The sequence below is a fragment of the Somniosus microcephalus genome, chromosome 3 (genome assembly GCF_052327205.1).
Source record: "Somniosus microcephalus isolate GS21.2 chromosome 3, FLI_Smic_1.0, whole genome shotgun sequence".
Taxonomy (NCBI): domain Eukaryota; kingdom Metazoa; phylum Chordata; class Chondrichthyes; order Squaliformes; family Somniosidae; genus Somniosus; species Somniosus microcephalus.
This window is the reverse complement of record NC_140989.1, coordinates 158,417,605-158,444,722: the sequence shown is the minus strand read 5'-3', so window position 1 is coordinate 158,444,722 and position 27,118 is coordinate 158,417,605. Positions and strand designations below refer to the sequence as shown.

The 27,118-nt window shown below is 46.8% G+C and overlaps 1 protein-coding gene across 1 annotated transcript in view; it reads left to right on the top strand.

Annotated features, from left to right (window-relative positions):
- The first annotated feature begins 1,003 nt into the window (after positions 1 to 1,003).
- LOC147121496 (ras and Rab interactor 2-like) overlaps positions 1,004 to 27,118 on the top strand; it is a 231,038-nt gene continuing 204,923 nt past the window's right edge. The window contains exon 1 of the mRNA XM_085981786.1: positions 1,004 to 1,130. The gene's annotated coding sequence lies outside the window, so the exon portion shown is untranslated. The remainder of the gene's footprint in view (positions 1,131 to 27,118) is intronic.

Below are 27,118 nucleotides of genomic sequence, written 5' to 3'. Positions count from 1 at the left end.
CCCTGACTTGCATTCCAGTGTGAACCAGCGAAACTGTCGGTCCATGACTGTGTTGTTTGGATAAGGAAGCAGGTTATCCTCAGGTCGACAATAGCAAAATACTGCGGATTCTGGAAATCAGAAATAACGACAGAAAAATGCTGGCAACAGTCAACAGGTCAGGCAGCATCCGTGGAGAGAGAAACAGAGTTAACAATGTTTCAGGTCGATGTAAACAATAATCCGATGATGTTGTATTTATGGAAGGGGGGGGGGCACGGTTGAAAACCGAGCCAAATGGTTTACTGCGGGATCCCCACCCTCAGAAGATCGTTATTTGAATGATCATTCTGGAAATAAAAATCATAACGCTTTAAGACACGCTTAAGTGATACTGCAGGAGAATGGTCAGAACTGGAAAAGGTTGGAGAAGTCAGTTCCTTAGGTGGACTTGAGTTGTATCGCTCCATAAAAGCACAGCCATTCTCCTGCAACTGGTATCACTTAAGCGTGTCTTAAAGCGTTATGATTTTTATTTCCAGAATTATCATTCAAATAACGATCTTCTGAGGGTGGGGGGAGATCCCGCAGTAAACCATTTGGCTCGGTTTTCAACATCCATTCAAACATCCAAAGGGCTGATTGAGGAGGGGGGAAAAGTGTTTGTTTTGAAAGAGTCAATTTTGTTCAAACACTTCCTTTCTTCACGTGAACCATTTCCTACATTTGCCCTGAGCAGACACATTAGTGCCCCCCCTTCCATAAATACATCATTGGATTATTGTTTACAAATCTTACGCAAAAAAGCTTTCCCAGAAGTTTACTATTTTCACCAGTAGCATGATCCTAAAAAAAAACCTTTGATGTAGTAAAACATCCTAATATTTACAAACAGTCGGAATTAAACAGCACAGCCGGCGTCAGAATCCTCCTCCTCCTCCTCCTCGGGCTCACGTGATCTCCCAAAGTTTGACCAAAGTTTACTTTTGTTTTTCTCTCAACTTTTTTTGTGTGGCCGGCGCAGTGGCGCTTGCGCAGTGCGAGCGCCGTAGTCGTCAGGCTGGCTCTCAGGTCTGTGGACAGATCAAAGCATCTGTCAGTGTGAGGGGGTCAAGCATTGAAGCATCTCCAGCGCACCCTCCTAACCACAGGTGAGTCCGCCGGCCGGGACGTTGAGATAAAGGTAGGCGACGCGCGTTGTGTGTGTGCTGAAGGAATAGGTTGCGCCTTTGTTTCAGTTGTCTTTTGTTTTGGTTGTTGTGAATGAGCAGCTGTTGGACTGGGCTGCCCTGGACTGTGAGACTCTCTCTCTCGCCGCATTTTTTACTTCATCATAAGCCTGTGTCTCAAAGCACAATCCGGCTCGGCGTGGTTTCCCGGGAGACCAGCCCCAGTGAGTGGAGGCAGCTCCGAGATGTGTGGAGCCGCACCGTCTTGTCAGAGAAGAGCATATCTGTGAGGGGCTGGGGGGAGGGTAGGCGAAGCGTTAGGTAATCCTGTTGCAAAGTCTCGCCACTGGTCCTGTGTGTTGGGGTTATGTGTTTGAGAGAAGTTGTTTTTGCAAATTTCGTTTGTTTGATAAAATGATGGTTTTGACGGTATTGATTTCTTATGACATATTTATATTTTTTTGCAAGCCTTCTTTGTGTGCAGCTTACCTGAATTGAATTAAGTGGGAAAAGTTAACCAGATTTAAACATTTGTGTTCATGTGAACATGCAAAATGCTCAGATTTCAATATGCTCCACAAATGGGAGAGATGAAATCTATACGTTTATTAATGTTGATACATTTTCCAGTTAAACTCCTTAACGTGCCGCTTCCTAGATCCATTTGGCCATCGATAGCTGTTTATTGCTGCGATGGTGCAGTAATGAGCTTCTGCCACTTTCAATGCCACTGTTCTCTGCAGTGATGCTTTTGTTATCTTGCAGTGTTGCAGAAGACGATAAAGCTCTAGTTGCTTATGGATTTGTAGCTCTATCCTATTGTCCTCTTCATTACTCTTTTATGATTAGACTTTGTGTAAAGAATTAAATCTGAGGCTCAGATAGAGAAACAAAGACTTGTATTTAACTGGAAATGCGGACAAAGGCAGAGAAATATCAACTCTCTGACAGCGGGGACTAGACACAGCCTTTGATCTGTTATGTAAATTCCTGGAGTTGAAGTCACCTTATTAGTGCTTAAATGTACCATTGCTGTTGACCTATTAAAATGCCTATTACATCCTTAATGCTGAATAATAAGTACAAGTCAAGGATAACTTAATCAGAAGTGGATGAAACCTAATAAATTAAAATGCAGTGGTTCTAAGATTCATGCTAAATAGTCTATTGCTTTCAGTCTGCATACACAATGATGCCCTTGACTTTCTGGGTGGCCAGGGATAGGAGTTGCTAGGTAATTGCGTGTGCAAATGTATAACACTGTAGTTATTACTTTTTTTCATAGTCTAAAATCTCTTATAGCCTTGGAAGATAGAGAACACTATGATTGGCTGGAATCTGAGAAAATGCTTTATACTATGTTCTACTTCTTTGTACTATTTCTCTGCCTTTGTCTAATTAACAACATTACATTATATTGCCCAATGATGTTGCACAGTGCAGGCAGTAGCTTCTAGCAAAAATATTTCCCTTAAATATTCTGGCACTACATATAAACCTTGTATTGTGGAAAATGTGATGGTTTAATATTGAAGAGTCTTCCTACTTCTAATTTCTATTGAAAAGTCAAGTGTGCACAATCCATCTTCTTTTAACTCTTCATTCTTGTCAATCCAATTGGTATAGTGCAATTGTGAACTTTTGAAGCCTCTGTATCCCTCAACTGCAGTATTTGTCTAGTATATATTTTTTGTCCTTTGCCTTATAAAACAGTGTGTGGTCCACAAAAATATATGATGGTTTACAGACTAACCAGGCAACCGGTTACCATGCATTCATGAATCCTGCTACAAGATGTGCAAGATTGACCCAAACAGACTCACTCACCACCCTATTTTTTTGCTCTGCCTTTATGAACGTTCCTCCTTTCAGTCGCTTGAAGGATCAGGAATGAACTGTTTTTTGCTGGCTGCCTTTGGACTGTTGTACATACACTCAGAATCCTCGAACATAAAAGGTCAGGGATGGATTATTAAGATATACATTGTTCCTGTTTCGTCTTGGCTGAATACACCTTTTGTAATACATCTGGGGGAGGGAGGTCAGTCCATTATTCTGTAACTTAATCATACCTGTGGACCAACCTCTGTTTCCTGTTGACCTAACCATTCTTTCAAACTCAGTGAGCTTGAAAAGATAGTTGGAAGCCAATCCAGTGTATGACTCACCCTTTCTTACTGCAGCTAATATATATCCTGCTATCCTTTCAGCCATGGAGAACACTAGTGACTCCAGGCAGGATATTTTATTAATAATGGGTAAATAAGTGACTTACACCATGGGTCAGTGCAAATGAACAACTTGGAGGAAGCTACACGCAAGTCTCACACCCAAAACCATGGTGTATCATGAAACATCACTGAAAATGACATTTATTTCTTAAGGTCTATGGTCTTCTTAAGCTGACAGTCCTCGGTGCAGCATGTATGTTACAGCGTAGGTACATCAGCATTGCTGTTAGCAATAGTGCCTCTTTCAATATAGGGGCACAAACCGTTTGTTATGTCTGAGGTAAGCTGCAAAGGTCGTACATGAAATGAGTTTCTAGAATCATAATCCAATTCTTTGTGGATTGGGCATCTCGCTCAGAGAAGCTTTGTGCAGGTTTTGGAGATGCAAATATGTCACACTGCTGCAGTGGGGGGATATATTCCTGGAGTTGGGACTAAGACACATTGTTGGAGTAGAGTATATGTGTACCTAACCATGTTATACCCTATCTGGGTGTCACAAAAGCTTCACTATCCAGCATTAATTTCACTCACCTTGATGAGCACAAAAATTTACCAAAGTCATTGTAAATACTATGTAGGAGAACCTAATGTCATGGTAACAAGATCTGATGGAAGATACAGGGTCCCTATGTCAGTGGATGAAGTCTCGTTTCTCCAGCCAGTGACAAATTGCTCAATGGTCTTTGAAACTGAAACAAAATATGGGTACACTTCTGTGTAATGAAGTGTGCTAGTACCTTTGACAGAAAGTTCAGCCAACTGTTGATGTTGGGGCTTGAAGGACTAGGCAACATTAGTGACACATGTAGCATCCTATCATGAGTATCAGATGAGATTCATTTACATCCAGACCAAGTAATTAGGTGCTCCATTAGGTTGATACTTGCAGGGTCATGGCTAAAGCAGAGCTGGTCAGCACTTGATAGATGATAAAACTAAGGGAGCGAGGAAAGAATAGTAAGATAGTGTTGGAGATTCATGGAAGAACATGCAGCTGGAGGAGATGGGGTTTAGATAGGGTGGGGGAAAGCCATGGAGTGATTGAAGGCGAGGGTGAAGATCTCATCGACAAATTTACCAGGGCAGGAGAAACCAATAGTGCTTGGTGAGGACGGGGGGGTGATGGAAGTACACACCCCACAGTAAGGGATGCAACACCTGCTAGCTAGCAGCTAGAGCTGTGCTAGCCTGCATAGTGCTTGGAGGTCTTTGCTCTCCAATGACCAGGACTAATAAGTAAGAAAGAGGTCCAGAGTTTATGGGGAAATAACCTAATTAACTGTGGCCCATTCAGACCGATAAGGACAGTGGCCCCAATGAACAGGACAACTACTAGGACCCCTCATTCCCTGACACAGTGGAGCAAGAATAAATAAGTTGTTTCAAATTAGCATCATTCGCAGCAGAAGCACAACTGTGGCAAGAAACCATAAAATATTTATGTACTCATCGTATGAGTACAATTTAATTGTAAACACTGTTAATTAAAAAATAACCATTCTATTATTATGAGAAAGCAAACATCTCCTTGCCTATTCTCTCCTAAAATAGAAAATAGCCTTTAGTAGGACGTTAGGAGGACCAAAAGACTGAACACTTTTTACCCTGGCTTCACCTTGCACTGGAATTATACTCCACACATTGTCGAACCAAAGCAATGAGATAGCCTCTTGAAGGAGGTCCGACACTGCTGGAAATATGTATTTTCTGGAGTCAGATTGGTACTGACAGAGTTATATTGCCACTTTATGTTGTTGCACAATGAACCACTTTCCACTGATGCAAAAATAACAGTATGATTGAACTCCTAGAGTTTTAAGAGCTTGTTTAATTATACAGTGCTTCAAGCACTTTCGTGACCCATTTCTGCTTTTTTCTGGCAGCAGATTTTCATCTCTCTGGCTCCATCTCATTTTTTGTCAACCTAATCCTAATCCTATCCTGCCATAAATGTTCCATTGGCTGTTATTTTCATTTGGACTTTGCGACTTCAGTGTCCAAAAGCAATAAAGCCTTGTAGCTTTGAAATCTCTATTACACCCCATCCATAAAGCTGTAAATATGTTATTTGGTTTTAAAAATCACACTGTCTCTAATCAGATTCTCCCTGGCTTCTACAGTTGTCGCCACCCATGGTCCCTGCAGGCTTGACATAGTGCTGAAACCTGATTCCTGTGGCAGAGAACAAATTCTTCAGGGCACACATGATATGGCTGCAAAAAGATGTTTCCCTTCATTGTTGAGAGTTACTTGAGAATCCAAAAAGGAGATTTTCAAGACCTGTTTAAATTTTCAGGGCTTTTTAAAATTTCTAAATGCCTAGTTTTTCATAATTTATGTTCTTGTATTTTTCAACTTTATATTCTTACCACTACTGGTTTTATTATTTACTGTAATTTTCCATTTTCTGTTTTTGCCTGTTATCTTTTCACTTATTCATTCTGTCTCGGTTCTTATTTTACTCCTTTTATTTTTCTGGTTTAGTTTTTGATGGTGTAATGTATTGGATACTGATGCATTGTGCTGTTTATGCTGACTTCAATACAATACATACTGTGAAGAGATCATTAAAATGATCTAGAATGCATGCAGGCTTTCTTTTTAGGACCTAATTTATTCCCCACTGATTTGTCTCCCCTTTTTTTACACAAAGAATAAAACCTGAAACAAGCTGGTTTTGAAATTGGCAATAAAGCAGACTTTAGTCGTTAATAGTATGCCACTGCAGAATAATATTTTTTTTGTGCAGTAGCACAGCGTTATGTGTGCATTCTAATGAAAAGAAAGACTTGCATTTATATAGCGCCTTTCACGACCACCGGACGTCCCAAAGCGCTTTACAGCCAATGAAGTAATGGGGCACTCTTGAGCACAAGAACTTATTTTGATTACAGAGTAACGGATTATTCCACTTTTCAATGGTGTAAATGATGGTGTTAAAAATGACACATGACTGATGTCTGACTAAACCATTCAGCTGGTGGAACAGGTGTGCTCATCTTGCAGGACTCGCAGTTGTCAATTGACTGATCTAGCCTGCATTTCCTGGACTTTATTTTTGCTACGATATCATTTGTCAGGTGAACCAAGTCTCTCACCAAGCTGTTCCTCAAAAAAAAGTTAGTTCTCGCATCCTCATCAGCATTTGACAAATTAACCTTTGATGTTTGAATTTCACAGGAGAAGATCACAGTATAGCTGTAGCTAGGTCTGCAAGTAATTTGTTCTCGAGGCATTACACGGCAGTGTTGGGTAGTGTTGCTGTTGACCTTTGGATGGTGGAGATGGATGGCTCAGGGGTGATCAGGGAAAAGATGTGCCTGTCAGGATGTGTATAATGCCATAATCCCTTTTTGTAAGGGTGATTGAGCATTACTATTGTGCGCCTACATATTGTATTTTATATTGAGTAAGAGATTGTAGGTGCACATGCTATCATTTTTCTGTATCTCCTGCGGGGACAAAGGCTGAATGTAATCACTTGTTTGTCGTGACTGGCTACAGAGGAGAATGTGGGATGGATTGCTTAAGAAAGTGACTGCAAAGAAAAGCATGACTCACAAAGTAATACACGATTGACTGCATAAAATTCCTCTTCAAAATTTTTCATGACAGAAAATAAGGAAAAGCTTGTAATTTTTACTCATTATAGGGATTGATTTCAAACAAGAGCTTTTAAATACTTGAACACAGAACTATTTATACTTTTAAAAATGCATTAGGCTTCAGATGCTACCCATTTCTGAAGGCATACTGCATCTATCTTTCTCCCCTTCTGTAGATAGGATGGTGCTTAATTGCCATTATCTCATCTGACTACCCTATTCCTCCAGATCCCCAGCTTCCCCATCTGCCCTCAACAGGTTCTTCCCTCAGCTCATTCATCCTATCCAAAAAGCCCGCTACCTACTCTGTTCAACCCTTCCATCCCAGCTTGTGATCACCCAACATCACCTCCTCTACCTATGTTTGCTGACACCATTAACCTGTTTCTTTTGTCTGGCACTGTTCCCCACCTCCTTCTAAACTGCTGTTATTCTCCTCTATGAAACCCATCCTAAGCACCTCCATGCGCTCCAGCTCTCTTTCTATCCCTTCTTCTTTAAGGTCTTGGAATGTGTAGCTTGCAACTATGCTTGGAGCTTTCTCATTTTTTGGAGTCCCTCCAATCTGTTCTCTACCCACAGTACCAAGACTGCGCTGGCAAAATCACAAACAACATTCTGTGTAACTGTTGATGTAAGCCCCCAAAGTGCGGACCAAGTGATATACAGGGTCGACGTCACCGGCTTGTTGTAAGAAAGACAGACCCAGTAATTGAAGTCAAAACGGTTTATTCAGGCCTGGGGAGATAATGCTCTTGCGTCCCCACACAAGGCTCCAACTCCACCGAACCTCTTGAGATTCACACAGTTATACACATTTTCCAAGACCTCCTACTCCAGAGGTCCAATCGATTTAAAAGTCTATACATTAATCACTAACTCGGTGTGTCTAACTTATACAAAATAGCCTATAACATAAGTTTCACTTTTCACTGAAGGGGCCTGTAGACCCTCTGATTTCTTGGAAATGAGTCATCAGGACATGTGATTTCTGAGAAACGAGTCCCTCTCTCTCTTGACCACTACTAAGTTTCGTTTTCCAGAAAAAGGGTTAGGTCAGTGTCTCTTTTTTGTAAGTTTCATCTTTCTAAACTGGTATGGTCATTTCTGCAATTAAACATAGTATAATTAGTACATTTCATCTTTACACATTCTGTTGCCGCAATTGCGTTCTACTAAACGTGCCCTGTTACGCTCATTTTTAATCTTACTTCACTGTAACCATGGCTCCCTGTCTCTCCTTATCTTCCTCAACACCTCTGCCATCTTCAATGCAGTCACCTACTCCATTCTCCTCCAATGTCTCTCCTTCGCAGTACGTCTCCACAGCACTGCTATTGTCTGGTCCCGCTTCTGCTTAATTCGTACTACACTGCTGCCAAAGACTTATGCTCCTCAGCTTATATGGTCACATCATGTGTACTTCAAGGATTCATTCTCGGCTCCCTTTTCTTCACTAGCTTAATGCTATCCCTCAATGATGTTATCCAGAAACACAGGATGGGCTTTCACATATATGCTGATGGCACCCATCTAAATCTGGCTGCTTTCTCTATTGATTCAAAAGGTTTTTGCCATGCTGCCAGATTGCTTGTCTTATACCAAGATCTTGATGGGCCAAAAGTTCCTCCAGCTAAATATTGGCAAGACCGATGCCATTCTCTTTGGCTTGCTTTAGCACATCTAAGCCTCTGGATTTAGTTCCATCAACCTTCCTGGTTACCATATCAAGCTGTTTGAGGAAGTGCAAAACCTAGGCATCCTCCTCAACCCTGAGCTCAGCTTTCTAACTCACTTGCTCATTTACCAAAACCATTTTTTCAATATTCCCAGCTTCCATTCCTTCCCCTCTTCAATTTTGCCACCAGTTTCCTATCCTAACCTCTCCATTTCTTTCTCCCTTTCGCACGCTTTTGTCCATCATATCTCTTCCTTATTTTAAAGTGCTCTGAGATGCCTTCCAGATTTAAGGACAGCTACATAAATTATACTCTTTCCCGAACCTCCTTTTATAGTAATTGTTACTTCAATCAGACCATCCACATTCCCTTCTTTAACTTCCTAAATTTTCTCCAGTAATCCAAGGTGGCAGCCTTGGCTCAGTGGTAGCACTCTTGCTTCTGAGTCAGGATTTAAGCACATGGGGCTGGATTTTCCCAGGCCTGAGGAGGCAGGAATGGAGGCAATGTGGGGTGTTAAAATTGCAAAAAGTGGCGGGCGGGCCTGACCCCGCCTCCATCCCGCCTCCAAGCAATTTTCCCAAATGCGTGGTTTCTGATCCCATCTCGATCCTGCCTCTAAGGGGCGGGATAGGCCCTTAAGGCCCTTAACAGCCACTAAATTGCTTCTATAATCCCATTTTGAGAGGCCTTTCCAATTTTAACACGTTTCCCACGTGATTCACGGCTCCTCTGAAACACGACGGTGAAACCTGGCGGGAGCACAATTGGATTGCTGACTATCAGCTGCAGCTCCACCATTAAATAGGAGATTTGATCAGTCATCATTTGCAGGTGGCAGGACTTTGTTGTCTCAGGTCTGGGGGAACTTTTAGCAGGCATAACCATAGCTGTGGAAGTTTGGAGCCTGACACCCATCTCCAGTGTGACCTCCTGGGAAACCCCTCTCCCCACCTTGACTGAGCGCTTCCTCAACTGAGGCATCTACCAGAAGCATGGGAACCATTTATTTCCTTTCCTCCTGGACATCAGATGAGGACGAAGACCAGCTGTGGCAGCAGCAGAACCATGAACAACAGCAGCACCAACAGCAGCGGCAACAACAGGAGCGCCAACCTGCTGCTCACCCACCTGAAGCTGCACAGGCCAGAGGCGCCAGCACATGGAAGCCCGTCGGCGCAGGAGATATTCCCCAAACAGGGTCTACAGACAGAGGATCAGCTACCTCAACATGAGTGAGCAGCAGTGCCAAAGGCGGCTCCGACTTTCGCAAGAGGTAGTGTGTGACATCTGCGCAATGGTGCAGCAAGACCTGGAGCCCAGAGGAGCAGGTGGACACCCCTTACCAGTGGCCATCAAAGTCACTACCGCACTCAACTTTTTTGCTTCAGGCTCATTCCAGGGATCAGCAGCAGACATCAGCAGCATCTCCCAGGCAGCCGCATGCACTTGCATCATGCCCTCTTTGCCATCGCGCCCTCTTTGCCATCGCACACAATCACATCCATTTCTCCAAGGATCAAGCAAGTGTCACGGCGCGTGCGGTTGGATTAGCTAATCTGGCAGGCTTTCCAAGGGTGCAGGGCATCGTTGACTGCACACGTGGTCCTTAAGGCACCCCATCGTAATCCAGGTATTTTTGTCAACCGCAAGGGCTTCCACTCCCTCGGCGTGCAGCTGGTGTGTAACCACAAGAAGGAAATTTTGCATGTTTGTGCCAAGTACCCTGGCAGTTGCCATGACTCCTTCATACTGCGCCAGTCTAGTGTGCCTCCGCTCTTCAGTCCGCCAGACCAAATTAACGGATGGCTACTTGGAGACAAGGGCTATCCCCTGCAGACGTGGCTAATGAAGCCATTGAGGAGCCCATCCAACGAAGCTGAGGAGAGCTACAACTACAGCCACATTTCCACCAGATCCATAATCGATAAACCATCGGCATACTGAAGATGCGCTTCAGATGCCTGGATAAATCAGGTGGAGCCCTGCAGTACTCAGCAGCCACGGTCTCCAGAATCGTCATGGTTTGCTGTGCACTTCACAACATGGCACAGTGTCGTGGCTTGCAGATTCCTGAGGACCAAGTGGCTCCTCACATATCCTCCTCAGATGAGGAGGAGGAGGAGGAGGAGAGCGAAAACGAACATCTTGCAGAGGCCCAGCGGCAGCAGTACGTGAGAATGCTGCTGCCCGGGATGCAAGGAACACACTCGTCCTGGCCAGATTTGCTTAGCCTAGCCAATCAAGCACTTTTGCCTCGCAGCTTCGTACCAGAACATCGACTGGCCAAGAATCAGAGGATTCCTAGCACTCTGACCACCATACTGACAATTGCAAGTAATCCTAAGCCCTCAATGTGAAAGTCCCATTTGCGAAATGACACACGCCACAACTGCAACAGTTGCCATCAGAATTTTTATTTACAATAACCAACTGATGGCATTTTAAAAATAAACACAACATTTCACCCAAGTGACTACCCTTGTGACTATTTGTGCAGTAACTTTCTGTTACGCTTGCTCCTACGTGGTGCTTCCCCTGTGGCTTCAGCAGATGTGGAGGCCCCTTGCTCACTTTCTTGCTGCTCCTGTCTCGACACCTTTGGCGGGCATCCTCTGGGGTTGCGAACCTGTGAGGGCTTGGCAACAGTCTGCTGCTTCTGCGGCTGTGATGGGGTTGAGACGCCGATCTCAGTTGGGTGGGGACTCTGATGGGGCTCTGACCGAGGGCTCTGCAGTGGCATGGTCATGTGAGCGCTTGGAGAGGAGCCCCCACTTCCTTGTTCTCTGCCACCAACATCCCTCTCATGGGTCAGGTCCCCCTCAGCGCTTGCAAGTGGCTTGAGAGCACCTTGCTGCACATCAGGGGGGCCATGGGGACCTGTATCTGCACTGGCAGTCCTACTCAGAAGAACTTCCATGAAGGTCTGGTTTCTCTGTTCAGTAGCTGACCATCACTCCTCCAGAGATGTCAGTCTATTCTGAACACTCACCATGTTTTCTACACTCTGGCGACTTAGCTCCTCCATGGCCGTAGCCATCCTCTCGTCTACTGTAGCCATCCTTTCCACGTAGGTTGCCATCCTTTCCGTGGTGCTGCGTTCATGCGCCAATGACGCCACAAAGGCTCTGCTCATGTTCACGATGGACTTCTCCATTCGCTCCACACTCGCAGTGACCCTGGAGACAAAACCTGTCAGAGACTTCTGCACCTGTTCCTGGAGTTCCAGCACCGCTGTTCTTCTGGATGGACCCAGAGGCAGAGGGTCGACATGCAGCTGAGCCGAGCTGGGAGAGTCCTGCGCCCTCCGACTAGGACTCTCCACTGCTATCCCTGTCTCCACAATCTGCTGATGCTCACTTGTGAGCTGTGATACGCCAGGTGACAACGCTACTCTATCTCGCGATGGTCCCACCGAGGTGTGAGTGTCTGCGCTAGTGCTGGGTTGGCTGAATTCTGCTGATGCTGTGCCCTCAGAGGTTGCAGCTTCCTCTGAGGAGTCTAGAGACTCGGGCTGTTCCTCCTGGATAGTGGGGACGGGTGCTTGCGATGGTCCTGTGGGGAGTAAAGGAAAGAGTCAGAGATGTGAGGCCAAGGTTACATGCACATTGAATATTGCAGATGATCATAAGTCCATCTGTTAGAGCATCAGAATCATTATCAGTGACTCATTGTGGTAAACCACTTTTATCGTTCACTATCGTTACACTATAGTTATCACTGTTATATCGTTACTCTATGGTTATCACTGTTCACACTGTTGTATCACTATACGAGGTCGCCTCTTGTCACGCTGTTATACCTGGGCTGACCACTGCTGACTCCGCCCATGGCTCCACCTACCTGCCCAGGTATAAAGGTGGTCGACTGGCTGGCATTCCTCCTTGTTGGATCCGATCACCCACGAGGGTGGGCTCTGTTATTTAGCCAATAAAAACCTATAGTTACTTTCTTAACTCGTTGCTTTTCATTGCTCATTCCCCCTCTCACTGCAAAGGCCAAAAGGTTGGCAGTCTGCAGAAGAAGCAAGGCTTCTTGCAGACCTTAACTGCAGCAGCAATGATGACGTCATCGGAGGCGAGTTTCAGACTGAAAAAACTAATTGGGCCATAGGTTCCCACACGCTGGAACTCAATTGCCCAATTATGTGAAAATCACATCAATCTCCCACATCGATTTGGAATCGGGCGGATGACACGACCCCAGCCCGCCCCATGACAAAATCCAGCCCATAATCTTGGTTGACATTCCAGTTCAGTACTGAGGGAGTGCTGCGCTGTCAGAGGTGCTGTCTTTCAGAGGAGACGTTAAACTGAGATCCTGTCTGGCCTCTTGGGTCGATGTAAAAGATCCCATAGCACTATGCGAACAAGGGCAGGGGAGTTCTCCTGGTGTCCGGGCAATATATATCCCCGGACCAGCACTATTAAAACAATTTAATTGGTTATTTATCTCATTGCTGTTTGTGGGACCTTGCTGTGTGCAAATTGGCTGCCACTTTCCCCTACGTTACAACAGTAATTCATTGGCTGTGAAGCACTTTATGACATCCAGAGATGGTAAAAGGCGCTATATAAATGCAAGTTTGTTCATTCTTTCTTTCTCTTTTCTTCTGTCTTCACTCTTTCTTTCTTTCTCTCTTTCTTTTATGGAACAGCCATTGTCATCATTAATTCTTTGACATAAATTGAATACATTTAATGGTTTCTTACTTTAATTTTGTAGGTCAGCATACTTTGTTATACCACTGTGTTTGTGTCAACAGGGATTAAAATGACTTTCAGACCCAACATTCGTTGGCTAATGATTGCTGTGGCATTTTGATCAGCACGGATGCATGGATTAGTGACGTTATGACATTGTGTTATCACCTCTCTAGGAGGATAATGGGAAATGTTTATGAAATGTTTATGCATGATGACTTCCTCACTGCTGATCTGAAATAAAACACTAGGTTTACACTGAAGTGGCCAGAAGGTTTGGGAGATTTGCTTTCATAAGTTTGTCAAGAATTCAGCTGTTGATTACTGGGAAATTGTATGCATGGTATATAATTTTAATACACTTCAGCACACTGCTCATAGTTCAATGATCTAAGTCTGAAACCACCTTTTGTTACCTCTCTTTAAACCCATTGAACCATCTCAATTGTATTGTGAAAACTGACTGAAATACTCCATATGTTGACTCGTTAATCCTTCTTGCAGTATTCATATCAGTTCCTTGGATTTCTACTTTTACATCCTGCCACTCTCATTTCACTTGCAACTGCTGCTGTAAGCTGCACTGACACTAACCAGTGTACCTAGCTCTGTAATCTGAGGTGTCCTATTTCAATACCACATCAAGACCATTTCTAAATACTGCAGGTAGTCAAAGTCCCAGGCCTGAACCCGAGGATATTACACTGGTCACAGTTGTCCAAATGGAGGTGCGCTATTATAATTCTTTGTTTAATCAATTAATTATCCAGTTTGCAACTTCCCCCTCAATCGCAGGAGCTTTCACTTTAACCGTAAGTATTTGTGTGAGGGACTATATCAAGTACTTTATGGAAGTTAGAATGTTTGAGAAACCGTATTGCCATCATCCACCCATTCTGTTGTAATATTCTGTAGAAATGATTGCTGTGCATCTTGGACCCAAGTCTCATTAAGATTGCAAATTCACGTTCCAGACCCTGAACATCCATTAATTTGCTGGAATATCCCAGTGTTAGAATGCCTACAATTTAATTTATGAAATTAGAATTTGCCATTGTGTGGCTATAGCTTAATATATGCCGTAATTAGCTCACTTGAAGTTGTCTTGCATTAAACCAATCCAGATAATGTAAAATATCCCGTGGACAACCTAATTAAAGCGCAACAGTAGTTAAAAATCATCAAAACCTTGTCGTAAGCAGAGATCTAGAGATGTATACTAGCACTTTATTTTTCTAACTCTACGCGTGCAAAGATAAAATCGGAGTCAGAAGTTATGACTAAAGCTCTCCGTTGCCAACAGCCATATTTCGCTTGCAAATCCCAGGATTTGCAGAAGATTTTATTTCTAAATCCTGAAATGCAGTGTTCTGTTCTCTAGCACTTATATCCCACACCTTGAGCACAAAATTCATACATTTAAAAAAAAAACCCTTTCATTAATTTACAGAAGGTATTTTGTTATATGGTTGGAATTGATTGCTTGTTAATTTAGTTTCATGATCAGAGAAATAGTGAGAAATGCATTCTGACATTTATCATCTCTCACCCATTTTAGCACTTCAGTGGCCAAGAATCGATTAATGACTGTCTGTTATAAATGGAGGTGGACAGATTTTAGAATGCAGCCAAAGTCAGAAATAACCCAGTGCTGGTAAGCCATCAGCTTGAGTCCATACCTGTGGTATAAATAGAAATGTCACACTGGTGCAATTGGGGGAGAGCTGCAGGAGCTTGACACTGGCAGATAGCCTTTGGTGTATCTGTTGTGGGAGTGCTAAATACTGATACAGGGCACTAAAAATGGAGAAGTATTCCATTCACCAGCATTGAGATCTTTGAAGAGCACAAAAATCTATTTTTAAACAAATACCATTAAACTTTTTGTGCAAGAATAAATAAATGTGACTACTTCAAGAAGTAACGTCAATATTAATGCTGTTGCGAATATCATTAACGATGCAAGTGTAGCGGTTCGTGTAGATCACCACTAAATAAGAGAGTTTGACTTCGACAAACTATTAACAAGTTGTTTATTTACAGGAACAGGCTAATTACAGCAGGTAAGATGGCTGACTGTAGGAGCACCGTGGTGTAGGTCTTGTCCCAGCGGGGACTCCACGAGGACTGAGTTCGCAGTCCTGTGGGGAGCGTGATGACATCATCGCGTTTGTGTTGTGACGTCATCACGTTGTTCGCGTTTCCCACGCTTAGGGCGTCACGTGATGCGCGTCGTTGCGTCGCTGGCCGTTGAGGCCGAAGTCGGGAGGCCGGGCTGTGCCGGTGCTTGCTGCAGGAGCGGAAGATTGCGTCGCTCCTGTCGGCTGGCCGTTGAGGCCGAAGACGCTAGGCCGGGCTGTGCCGGCGCACGCACATCACGTCGTACGTGACGTGACGTCAGCGCGCTAGGGCGCACCTGAAAGGGGCAATGGCCCCAACAGGTAAGTTAAAGGGAATTATGTGTCTCAATGTAAGGGACAACCAGTGGTACCGCCACATAGGCCCCCCCAGAATTCGCTTTAACGAAAGTCCAAGGATGAGATGGTCTGACGAGCTGGTGGTCTCGGCGGTCGTGCTGTCTCGGCTTGGTAGGCGAGGTATGAAGATGCTGCTCGTGAGCGGATCCTTACGCGCGTCGTGGCGAATAAAACGTACCCGTCAGGCGAAGGACCGTGGAGACGTGCGAAACAGCAGGCCTTGTCAGAGTGACGGGCAGGTTGGGCGGACGCGGGCGATGTCTCCGTTGGCTGGTGAGCGAAACCTTCGGGAGGCTGGAACGCACGGAACGGTGCGTGCCATAGTGCTACGACGTGAACACAATGGAGGGTGAAGAGTTGCTGCGTTGATCAGTGATCGGTGAGGCTAGCAACTTTCACGTGGCTGATCGCGGCCGCAGGATGCCCGTTGGACCCGTCCTCGATGTGTGCAGCTTCAGTAGACGTTTGCGTTTGTTAAAGGGAAAACTGGAGAAAGGGCGGCAACACTTGTAACTGTTGTAGATTTAGGAGAAAACAGCCGGGAGGGTGGCACGCTTTTTGTTCATGCCAAATCGTGTAGTAGGTAACACAACCAGCAGGCTGAAGGGCTGGTGCGTCGTCGGTGGGGAAAGAGTCATCGGTGTTCACGAGGGATGGGTTCTCGTGGTTCGCGAGGGATGGGTCCTCGTGCGCGAGGAGTGCGTCCTCGTGTTTTGCGGGGGTGAGTCCTCGTGGTATCCCCGCGGGGCGCGCTCCGATCTTGTGGGCCCGAACGTGCTGTACCCCGCGCTTGGAGAGATGTATACTTGCTGTTGCTTTGGATGTAGAGGCGGACGATCCGTGTGGTGGTAGAAGAGTCGAATACGGAGACTGTGAGCACATGCGTGGTCTGTGCCGCATCGATGTTCTCGGCGAACAGGGCTTCTTCCTTCATAAAGCACGAGGGAGATCGTGGCTCCCTGGATTGCGGTAGCGACAGCAGAACGGCTGATGCTTCCATAGCGTGCTTCGTTTGTGAAAGACGTTCACAAACCCACCAATTGTAGTGCTGGTGGATGACGGTTGTCGTTGGTCGTGCTCTACCTCTGTGAAATCGTTCGTGAAAAACGGGCTCACCTCCAAGCTGCGCTTCCTTTGCGAATACGTACGCAAAGACGGGGTCGCTTTTGGTGGAATCGGTGTTAGGCGGTTGCTGTTCCGTGGTTGTTCATCGGTTGTGCGTTGGTCGTCTTGAGTGAAGACGAGGTTCAGGCGTGCGTTGCTACCGTGAAAATCGTTCACGGATACGGGTTCACCAATTGTAGCGTTGGAATTGATGAGCTCCCGTACTCACGTCGTGGGGTCACCAATGTAGCGGTTCGTGTAGATCACCACTAAATAAGAGAGTTTGACTTCGACAAACTATTAACAAGTTGTTTATTTACAGGAACAGGCTAATTACAGCAGGTAAGATGGCTGACTGTAGGAACACCGTGGTGTCGGTCTTGTCCCAGCGGGCACTCCACGAGGACTGAGTTCGCAGTCCTGTGGGGAGCGTGATGACGTCATCGCGTTTGTGTTGTGTCGTCATCACGTTCGCGTTTCCCGCGCTTAGGGCGTCACGTGATGCGCGTCATTGCGTCGCTGGCCGTTGAGGCCGAAGTCGGGAGGCCGGGCTGTGCCGGTGCTTGCTGCAGGAGCGGAAGATTGCGTCGCTCCTGTCGGCTGGCCGTTGAGGCCGAAGACGCTAGGCCGGGCTGTGCCGGCGCACGCACATCACGTCGTACGTGACATGACGTCAGCGCGCTAGGGCGCGCCTTAAAGGGGCAATGGCCCCAACAGGTAAGTTAAAGGGAATTATGTGTCTCAATGTAAGGGACAACCAGTGGTACCGCCACACAAGCATACATGCTTTATTATCATCCTGAAATGCTTATTGTGACATATGTACACTGAGCAGGATTGTGTAGCAGTGAAAACCTTCCTTTTAATAAAATGTGCTTTCCACAAACAGTATTTTACCCTAAACTCACTTCCAACAGAAGTCTATTGTAGGGAATTCAGAAGGAACTTCTTTACCCAGAGAGGGTTGAGAATGTGGAACTCGCTACCACAGGGAGTGGTTGAGGCAAACCATACAGATGCATTTAAGGGGAGGCTAGTAAGCATATAAGGGAGAAGGGAATAGAGGGTTATGCTGATAGATTTAGATGAGGAAAGACAGGAGGAGGCTCGAGTGGAGCATAAACGCCAGCATGGACTGGTTAGGTCAAATGGCCTGTTTATGTGCCATATATCCTATGTTGTTGGAGTCGCTAGAAATCAACAGGCTCTGAGACTTTTGTTGCAGCAAAGGCAAAACGCGTGTTACTTTATTCACTCTCCATGAGGACTGAGCTTCTCAGCCTCGTTGCAAGGCAATGATGTCATCACGCTACTGACGCATGACGTCATCACGCTACCGACGCTCTTAAAGGGACCCTGCCCCGATAACCCAACCAAGTACGTACATATAACAACATTGGCTATACATAGTGAATTGTGTTTAGGTACATATAACCACAGTGGCTATACATTGTGAATTGTGTTATTGTCCCTATGTGGTCTCCGCCACATACGTCCCCCCAGAATTCACTAGCACTGGCAATGTCATTCGTTGGGGGGGCCGGATCACACGGTCGGAACGGCTCCTCAATTCCGGGGCGGGGACCGGGGGGTTCGTCGGAGGGAACTCGGGCGCTCGGTGGTGGACTGAGGGTGCAGAGACCGGAGGTCGGCCCCGCCTCGGGGGCTGTGCCAACTCAACGGGTCGGTCCAGATCCAGGTGGGCCGGCTTAAGACGGTCCACGGAAATGCAGTCCGGCTTACCGCCGACATCCACTACAAAGGTCTTGTCCCCGGTTTCCAGGATGCGGACTGGTCCATCGTAGGGTGGCTGAAGAGGTCCCCGGTGGGCGTCGTGGCGGACGAAAACGTAAACCGCCGCACGAAGGTCGAGCGGAACGTGGGACTGCGGGAGATCGTGCTGCGACGTGGGCACCGGCGCGAAAACCTTGGCGTTGTCCAGAAGGTCGGACCGCTAACGGGCTGCGGACCAAGGTTCCGTTGCGCTGGGGACGAAATCCCCGGGAACCCGCAGCGGCTGTCTGTAGACGAGCTTGGCGGACGAGGACTGGAGGTCCTCCTTGGGGGCGGTCCTGAGTCCCAGCATGACCCACGGGAGTCTGTCGATCCAACTGTCGTCCCGGAGGCTGGCCCGGAGCGCGGCCTTCATGGAGCGATGAAACCGTTCGCACAGTCCGTTAGCCTGAGGGTGGTATGCAGTGGTGCGGTGGAGACTCAACCCGAGGCCTCGGGCGACAGCGTTCCAGAGCTCCGACGTGAACTGGGGACCCCGGTCGGAGGAAGTGTCAGATGGGGCGCCGAACCGGCCGACCCAAGTGCTGATGAACGCCCGAGCCACATCGGCGGACGTCGTTGAAGACAGCGGGACGGCGTCCGGCCATCGGGTGGTTCTGTCGACCTTTGTGAGGAGATGGGTGAACCCGCGGGAGGGCGGCAGGGACCCCACCAGGTACACGTTAACATGGTCGAACCGCCTCTTGGGCACTGTGAAAGGCTTCAACGGGGCCTTAGTATGGCGATGCACTTTCGAGCGTTGGCATAACACGCAGGTGCTGGCCCAGTCGCGAATATCCTTCCTGAGCCCGTGCCAGATGAACTTGGCCGCCACCAGCTTCTGTGACGGCTTCCTGCCCGGGTGGAAAAGATGATGGAGGACAGGACGTGGCTACCCAATGGAGACGTCGCACAGGAGTGTGGTGCCGGCATCGTCGAACGCGACGTCCGCTAGTTGAAGGCCCGTGAGCGCCGTCCTATAGGCCTGGACGTCCGGGTCGGAGGCCTGGTCGGCCGCCATGCGGGTGTAGTTGATGCCAAGGTGTACAGTGCTGGCGACGGTTCGGAGAGACAGTCGACGACGGGGTTGTCTTTCCCAGCCACATGCTGGATGTCCATTGTAAATTCTGAGATGAAGGGCAGCTGGCGTTGCTGACGGGCTGACCACGGTTCGGAAGCTTTGGCCATAGCGTAGGTCAATGGTTTGTGGTCCACGAACGCTGTGAACGGGCGAGCCTCCAGTAGGAAACGGAAGTGTCAGACGGTGAGGTAGAGGCCGAGAAGCTCCCGATCGAAGGTGCTGTACTTCCGCTCGTTGGGGCGGAGCTGCCGGCTGAAGAAGGCGAGCAGCTGCCAGGTGCCGTTGACGCACTGTTCGTGGACGGCGCCGACCGCATAGTCCAAGGCGTCGGTGGTGAGAGCGATCGGTGTCCGTGAAAGAATTGGCCATCTCCTCGGACCAGTCGACGGCGAGCTTGTCGGGCTTGCCTTTGAGGGCCTCATAAAGGGGCCGCATAAGCTGGGCTGCTCGGGGGACGAAGCGATGGTAAAAGTTCACCATGCCCAAAAACTCCTGCAGGGCCTTCACGGTGATGGGTCGCGGGAAGTCCATCACGGCCTCCACTTTCGATGGCAGTGGCACCGCCCCATCCTTCGTGATGTGGTGCCCGAGAAAGTCGATCGAGGACAGCCCGAACTGGCACTTGGCCGGGTTGACGATTAGGCCGTGCTGGCTGTGGCGTTGGAAGAGAGTCCGAAGGTGCGACACATGCTCCGTCCTGGAGGCGCTGGCGATGAGGATGTCGTCCAGGTATACGAACAGGAATGTCAGGTCCCGTAACACGGTGTCCATTAGGCGTTGAAAAGCCTGGGCGGCGTTTATGAGGCCGAATGGCATGCGGAGGAATTCGAACAGCCCGAACGGGGTGATCACCACGGTTTTCGGGACATCCTGCGGCCGGACAGGGACCTGGTGGTAACCCCGGACGAGGTCCACTTTCGAGAATACCACTTTCCCGGCCAGGCGGGCGGAAAAGTCCTGGATGTGAGGAATCGGGTAGCGGTCAGGGGTTGTAGCGTCGTTGAGGCGCCGGTAATCGCCGCACAGGTGCCACCTGCTGCCTGGTTTCGGAGCGATGTGGAGGGGCGAGGCCCACGGACTGTTCGACTGGCGGATGATGCCGAGGCGCTCCATGGTGTCGAACTCGGCTTTAGCGATGGCGAGTTTCCCTGGGTCGAGGCGCCGAGCGCGGGCATAGATGGGCGGACCGGTGGTCGAGATGTGGTGTTCTACCCCGTGTTTAGTGGCGGCGGACGAGAACGTGGGCGTCGTGAGGTCCGGGAACTCGGCGAGGAGGCAGGAAAACTCGTCGGAGGCCGAGAGTGCGCTGTACAACTTCGTCATGCTGGACCCGCTGAGGGAACATGGGAGCGAGCTGAAAGTCTCAGCGTTGATGAGACGTCGGTTCTTGATGTCCACCAAAAGGCCATTGGCGCAGAGGAAGTCAGCGCCGAGAAGGGGGGTGGACACTTTTACCGTGACAAAGTCCCAGGTGAACCGCTGCCCGCCAAAACAAAGCGCCACGTTCCGTTTCCCGAAGATGCGGATGGAACTGCCGTTGGCGGCTTCGAGGACGGAGCCGTGGTTCCCCCCTTGCATGTCTATGGTTGACGCGGGCAGGACGCTCACCTGGGCACCCGTGTCGCAAAGAAAATGACGTCCGGAGTCGGTGTCCGTAATAAATAACAAACTGCCTGAACGGCCGACAGCCATAGCAGCCAACGAGTGGTCTTTCGTTTGTTTCGACGCGGGAAAACTGCACGGGGACCGGCACTTCCTGGCTTTGGGGCTGAACTGCACGTGGTAGAAGCAGAGGCTTGGGGGCTGCCGCCGTTGGGCTGTATCGGTGGGGGCAGGGCTCTGCGTGGCCGCGCAGTACTGTTGCCCGGCGGAGAAAAATTTGTCGGCCTCATTGGCCAGGTCACAGAAATGGGTAATGGAAGAGTTGGCTAAAGCCGACCGTACCTGACCTGGCAGCTGTTGAAGGAACAGTTCCTTGAAGAGGAAGCATGGCCTGTGTGTGCCCAGGAGGGCCAGCATGTGGTCCATCAGCTCCGAGGGCTTGGAGTCACCAAGCCCGGGTAGAGAGAGAAGCCGGCGTGCGCGCTCGGCTTCGGTGAGTCCAAAAGTTTCTAAGAGGTGCGTTTTCAGCGTTTCGAATTTGTTGAGCTCCGGGGGGTTCTCGAGCAGGCTCACGACTCTGGCCGCGGTGGAGCTGCCGAGAGCAGAGATGACGTAGTAGTACCTCGTGTCGTCCGCGGTGATGTCCCGGAGTGCAAATTGAGCCTCGACCTGGGTGAACCAAGCGACAGCCTGTCGTTCCCAAAACTTGGGTAATTTGATGGAAACGGCGTTCGTCGCCATTTCAGATGAGGTCTTTGGAATCGTCCAAAAGAGCAGCGGGGTCACCAATGTTGGAGTCGCTCGAAATCAACAGGCTGAGACTTGTTGCAGCAAAGGCAAAACGTGTGTTACTTTATTCACTCTCCATGAGGACTAAGGTGCTCAGCCTCGTTGCAGGGCCATGACATCATCACACTACCGACGCATGACGTCATCACGCTACCGACACTCTTAAAGGGACCCTGCCCCGATAACCCAACCAAGTACGTACATATAACAACATTGGCTATACATTGTGAATTGTGGTATTGTCCCTATGTGGTCTCCGCCACAATGTAATCCTAGGTTTTAACATGATGCGCTGATGTAGGTCTGACGGAAGAATTGTAAATAAAAAGTATCCTTGCTGTGGTATTGACTTCTAATTGATTGAAGCTGTGTAAATATATTTTACTGTTTTTGAATTTGTGAACTTTTTAGATTGGTCAAATGGACCCCAAACTTAAATACCTTTTGGAGATTTTTGAAATTGGAGTAAGATAGGTTCCTGTGAAAACCAAAGCTCAGTGTATTATCTAGAAAAGGAATATTTTATAGGTCTGCGTTAGCAATAGAGCTAAAGGATTCCCCCACACACTTAGCCTGGGCACATCCTCCACAGACATCTGCAATTAATATTGTTTGAACCGCAACATCACTTGTCTGGATCAGGATGATACTTTAACCTGTCTGGTTTCTGTTATACATGAAAAGTAGTGTATGACAGTCTGTCATGGATTTGTCCCAATCATAAATTGTTTCACAATTTCTATCAGCTGTAAATAAATATGTTAATTTTAATAATATTTATGTAATTTGGTCTTCAAAATGAATTGCAACTGGTTATTTGCACAGGTATGCAGCGTGCTTTATTTCTTCCATCAGCTGCAATTTTAGAGATTTTTTTTGTACAATTTACAAAGAGAACTGCCCTTTGTATCCTTCTGGAAATTTTTAGTATGCTTTTTTCGCATGCAAGCGATAAGCTGATAAATCAGATTTCCCAGCCAATAACTCCCAAAGCTTTTGTCATAACTTAAAACTACCATAGACATTTAGAGCATAGAAGGAGGCCTTTTGGCCCATTATGTCCCCTTTTCTAGAGCAATACAAAACTAATTCCACCACCCTGCACTCTTCCCATAGCCCTGTACTTAAGAACATACGAAATAGGAGCAGGAGTAGGCCATTTGACCCTTCAAGCCTGCAGTGCCATTCAGTAAGATTATGGCTGATTTTTCTACCTCATCTCCACTTTCCTGCACTATCCCCATATCCCTTGATTCCCTTAATATTCAAAAATCTATCGCTCTCTGACTTGAATATACTCAACGACTGAGCCTCCACAGCCCTCTGGGGTAGAGAATTCCAAAGAATTTCCGAGGGTGCGCAAAAATATATGGAAATTTTGCTTTTAACCAATAAGCTTTCAGTTGTTCATTGTTGCAATACTGTTCAAAACAGTTGCACAGGTAACTGATCACCATTTTTTTTAGAAGTATAATTACAGAATAGATCTACTCCAGACTGGAGTACTCAAGAACGAGCTGTATCGCACAATACCCGGGCACTTGGATCAACCTACAGGATGCCTTGGGCCAGCCTCCCTGATCATGTGCCATTCTGCTTGCAATTTCTAAGTAGGAAACGCAAATTACAAGCGCAATAGCAGGTGGCAATTACTGGCCGCTCAGAGGGAGGGAGGGGGTGATCCTGAAGAAACCCTAAACCACAAGACTTGAAACGATGATCGAAACCCAAGACGGCATAAACTGTCAGTTTCATTCCTGACACCATAATGGATGTTACCACCCAGGCTACCCTCTGCAGTTAAAAGATTATCAATTGTCATTTATGCTGAGAAACATAGAAACATAGAAGATAGGAGCAGGAGTAGGCCATTCGGCCCCTCGAGCCTGTTCCGCCATTTAATGAGATCATGGCTGATCCTCCAAATTCAGTATCCTGTCCCTGCCTTCTCCCCATATCCCTTGATCCCTTTAGCCTTAAGAAATATATCTAACTCCTTCTTGAATATATTTAATGAATTGGCCTCAACTGCCTTCTGTGGTAGAGAATTCCACAGGTTCACCACTCTCTGGGTGAAGAAATTCCTCCTCATCTCAGCCCTAAATGGCTTACCCCTTATCCTTAGGCTGTGACCCCTGGTTCTGGACTCCCCCGCCATCGGGAACATCTTTCCTGAGAGTGATCATCTGTTGCTGATTACCAGAAAATAACACAGGCTTTGGGGAGTGTCTGTTTAATTTGGCAAAGTCCAAAATGGTTCAGAACTATCAGTAATGCAGACAAACTAAACAGGCAAAAAGTTCTTTAAAAAAATACAATTGCAATAAATATTTAGGAAGCCAGTTAAGTGCAAAGAACATATACCTTCCTCTGCTTGAAATATCTATTCAGTTTTCCCTTAAAAGATGCAGTGGTCTCTGCCTCAACACTCCCTTTGCCAAGCATTCCATGCTCCAGCAGCCAGCTACATAAATAAATGTCACCTAACCTCCCTCCTCACTCTCAGTGACAATTTCATATTGATGACCCCTCATCACTGGCTCCCCAACCAGTGCAAATCATCTGTCCCTATTCACTCTATCAAAACCTTTCAGAATTTTAAAAACCTTTATATAATTTTCTCCAGCTTTCTCTTCTCCAGTGGGAACAGTCCCAATACCTCAAGCCTTTCCTGATAACTATAGTTTCCCCTCCCTGGTGAATCTGCACTGTACACTCTCTCTAACTTTAATGTCCTTTTTATAATGGTGCGTCCAAAACTGCACACAGTACTCTAACATTGGACTAACCGTTTTGTATAAACTCATCATTACTTCTTTACTTTTTCCCTCTTTTTATGGCTTTATCTACCTGCTTTCACTTTTCAGGGAACTATATATTTGAACCCTATTATGTTTGTCCATACCCTTCAGTGTTTTCCCATTGAGTGTATACTCCAATTCCTTGTTCTTCCTCCTAAAATGTATTACCTCACACTTATCCACGTTAAATTGCATTTTCCACCTATCTGCCTATTCCTCTAACCTGTCCATCTTTCTGAAGTCTTTTACTATCCTTCCTGCTGTATGCCAAACTTCCTATTTTTGTGTGCTTAGCAAATTTTGAGATTGTGCTTCCTATACCCAGTCCAAATCTTCTACATGTTCCCGAGGGGGGAAAAAAAGTGCACTCAGTATTGACCACTGGGGTACAGTACTTCCAACTTGTCTCCAAACCCATTTACTCTAACTCTTTGTTTCCTCTCTATCACCCTATCCATGTTGCTAACTTCCTCTTCTATCAGAGGCCTGAATACTTCTTACAAGTCTTTAGTGAGATGCCTTTTATATAACAGCTTCTGAAAATCCATATTGATTACATCTACAATGTTCACTTTGTGCAATGAGTCATCCCTTCAAAAAATCTATTAAATGTGTCAAACATGACCTGTCTTTAACAAACCTATTCTGATTAACTCACGCATTTCTAAATGCTCATTAATTTTATCTCACAATTGCCCATAACTGACGTAGACTATTTGGCTACTCTCCAATGCCATTGCCCAATTTGCATACTTAACATAGAAACATAGAAACATAGAAGATAGGAGCAGGAGTAGGCCATTCGGCCCCTCGAGCCTGCTCCGCCATTCAATGCGATCATGGCTGATCATCCAAATTCAGTACCCGGTCCCTGCCTTCTCCCCATACCCCTTGATCCCTTTAGCCTTAAGAAATATATCCAACTCCTTCTTGAATATATTTAATGAACTGGCCTCCACCGCCTTCTGTGGTAGAGAGTTCCACAGGTTCACTACTCTCTGGGTGAAGAAATTCCTCCTCATTTCTGTCCTAAATGGCCTACCCTTTATCCTTAGACTGTGTCCCCTGGTTCTGGACTCCCCGACCATCGGGAACATCCTTCCTGCATCTAGTCTGTCCAGTCCTGTCAGAATTTTATAAGTTTCAATGAGATCACCTCTCATTCTTCTAAACTCCAGCGAGTACAAGCCCAATCGACCCAATCTCTCCTCATACGTCATTCCTGCCATCCCAGGTATCAGCCTGGTGAATCTTCGCTGAACTCCTTCCATGGCAAGAACATCCTTCCTCAGATAAGGCAACCAAAACTGCACATAATACTCGAGATGTGGTCTCACCAAGACCCTGTACAACTGCAGCAAGACATCCTTGTTCCTGTACTCAAACCCTCTCGCTACGAAGGCCAACATACCATTTGCCTTCTTAACCGCCTGCTGCACCTGCATGCTTACCTTCAGCGACTGGTGCACAAGGACACCCAGGTGTCGTTGCACTTCCCCTTCTCCCAATCTATTGCCATTTAGATAATAATCTGCCTTCCTGTTTTTGCCACCAAAGTGGACAACCTCACATTTATCCACGTTATATTGCATCTGCCATGTTTCTGCCCAATCACCCAACATATCCAAATCATCCTGGAGTTTCTCGACATCCTCCTCACAGCACACACGCCCACCCAGCTTTGTGTTGTCTGTAAATTTGGAGATATTACATCTAGTTTCCTTGTCTAGATCATTAATATATATTGTGAATAGCTGGGGTCCAAGGACCGAACCCTGCAGTACCCCACTAGTCACTGCCTGCCACTCGGAAAAGGACCCGTTTATTCCAACTCTTTGCTTTCTGTCTGCCAACCAGTTCTCTATCCAAGTCAATACCTTGCCCCCCAATCCCATGTGCCTTAACTTTACACGCTAATCTCTTATGCGGGACCTTATCAAAGGCCTTCTGAAAGTCCAGATACACCACATCCACTGGTTCTCCCTTATCTATTTTACCAGTTACATCCTCTCAAAATTCCAGTAGATTAGTCAAGCACGATTTACCTTTTGTGAATCCATGTTGACTTTGTCCGATCCTGTCACTGTTTTCCAAGTGCCCTGCTATTACATCTTTTATAATG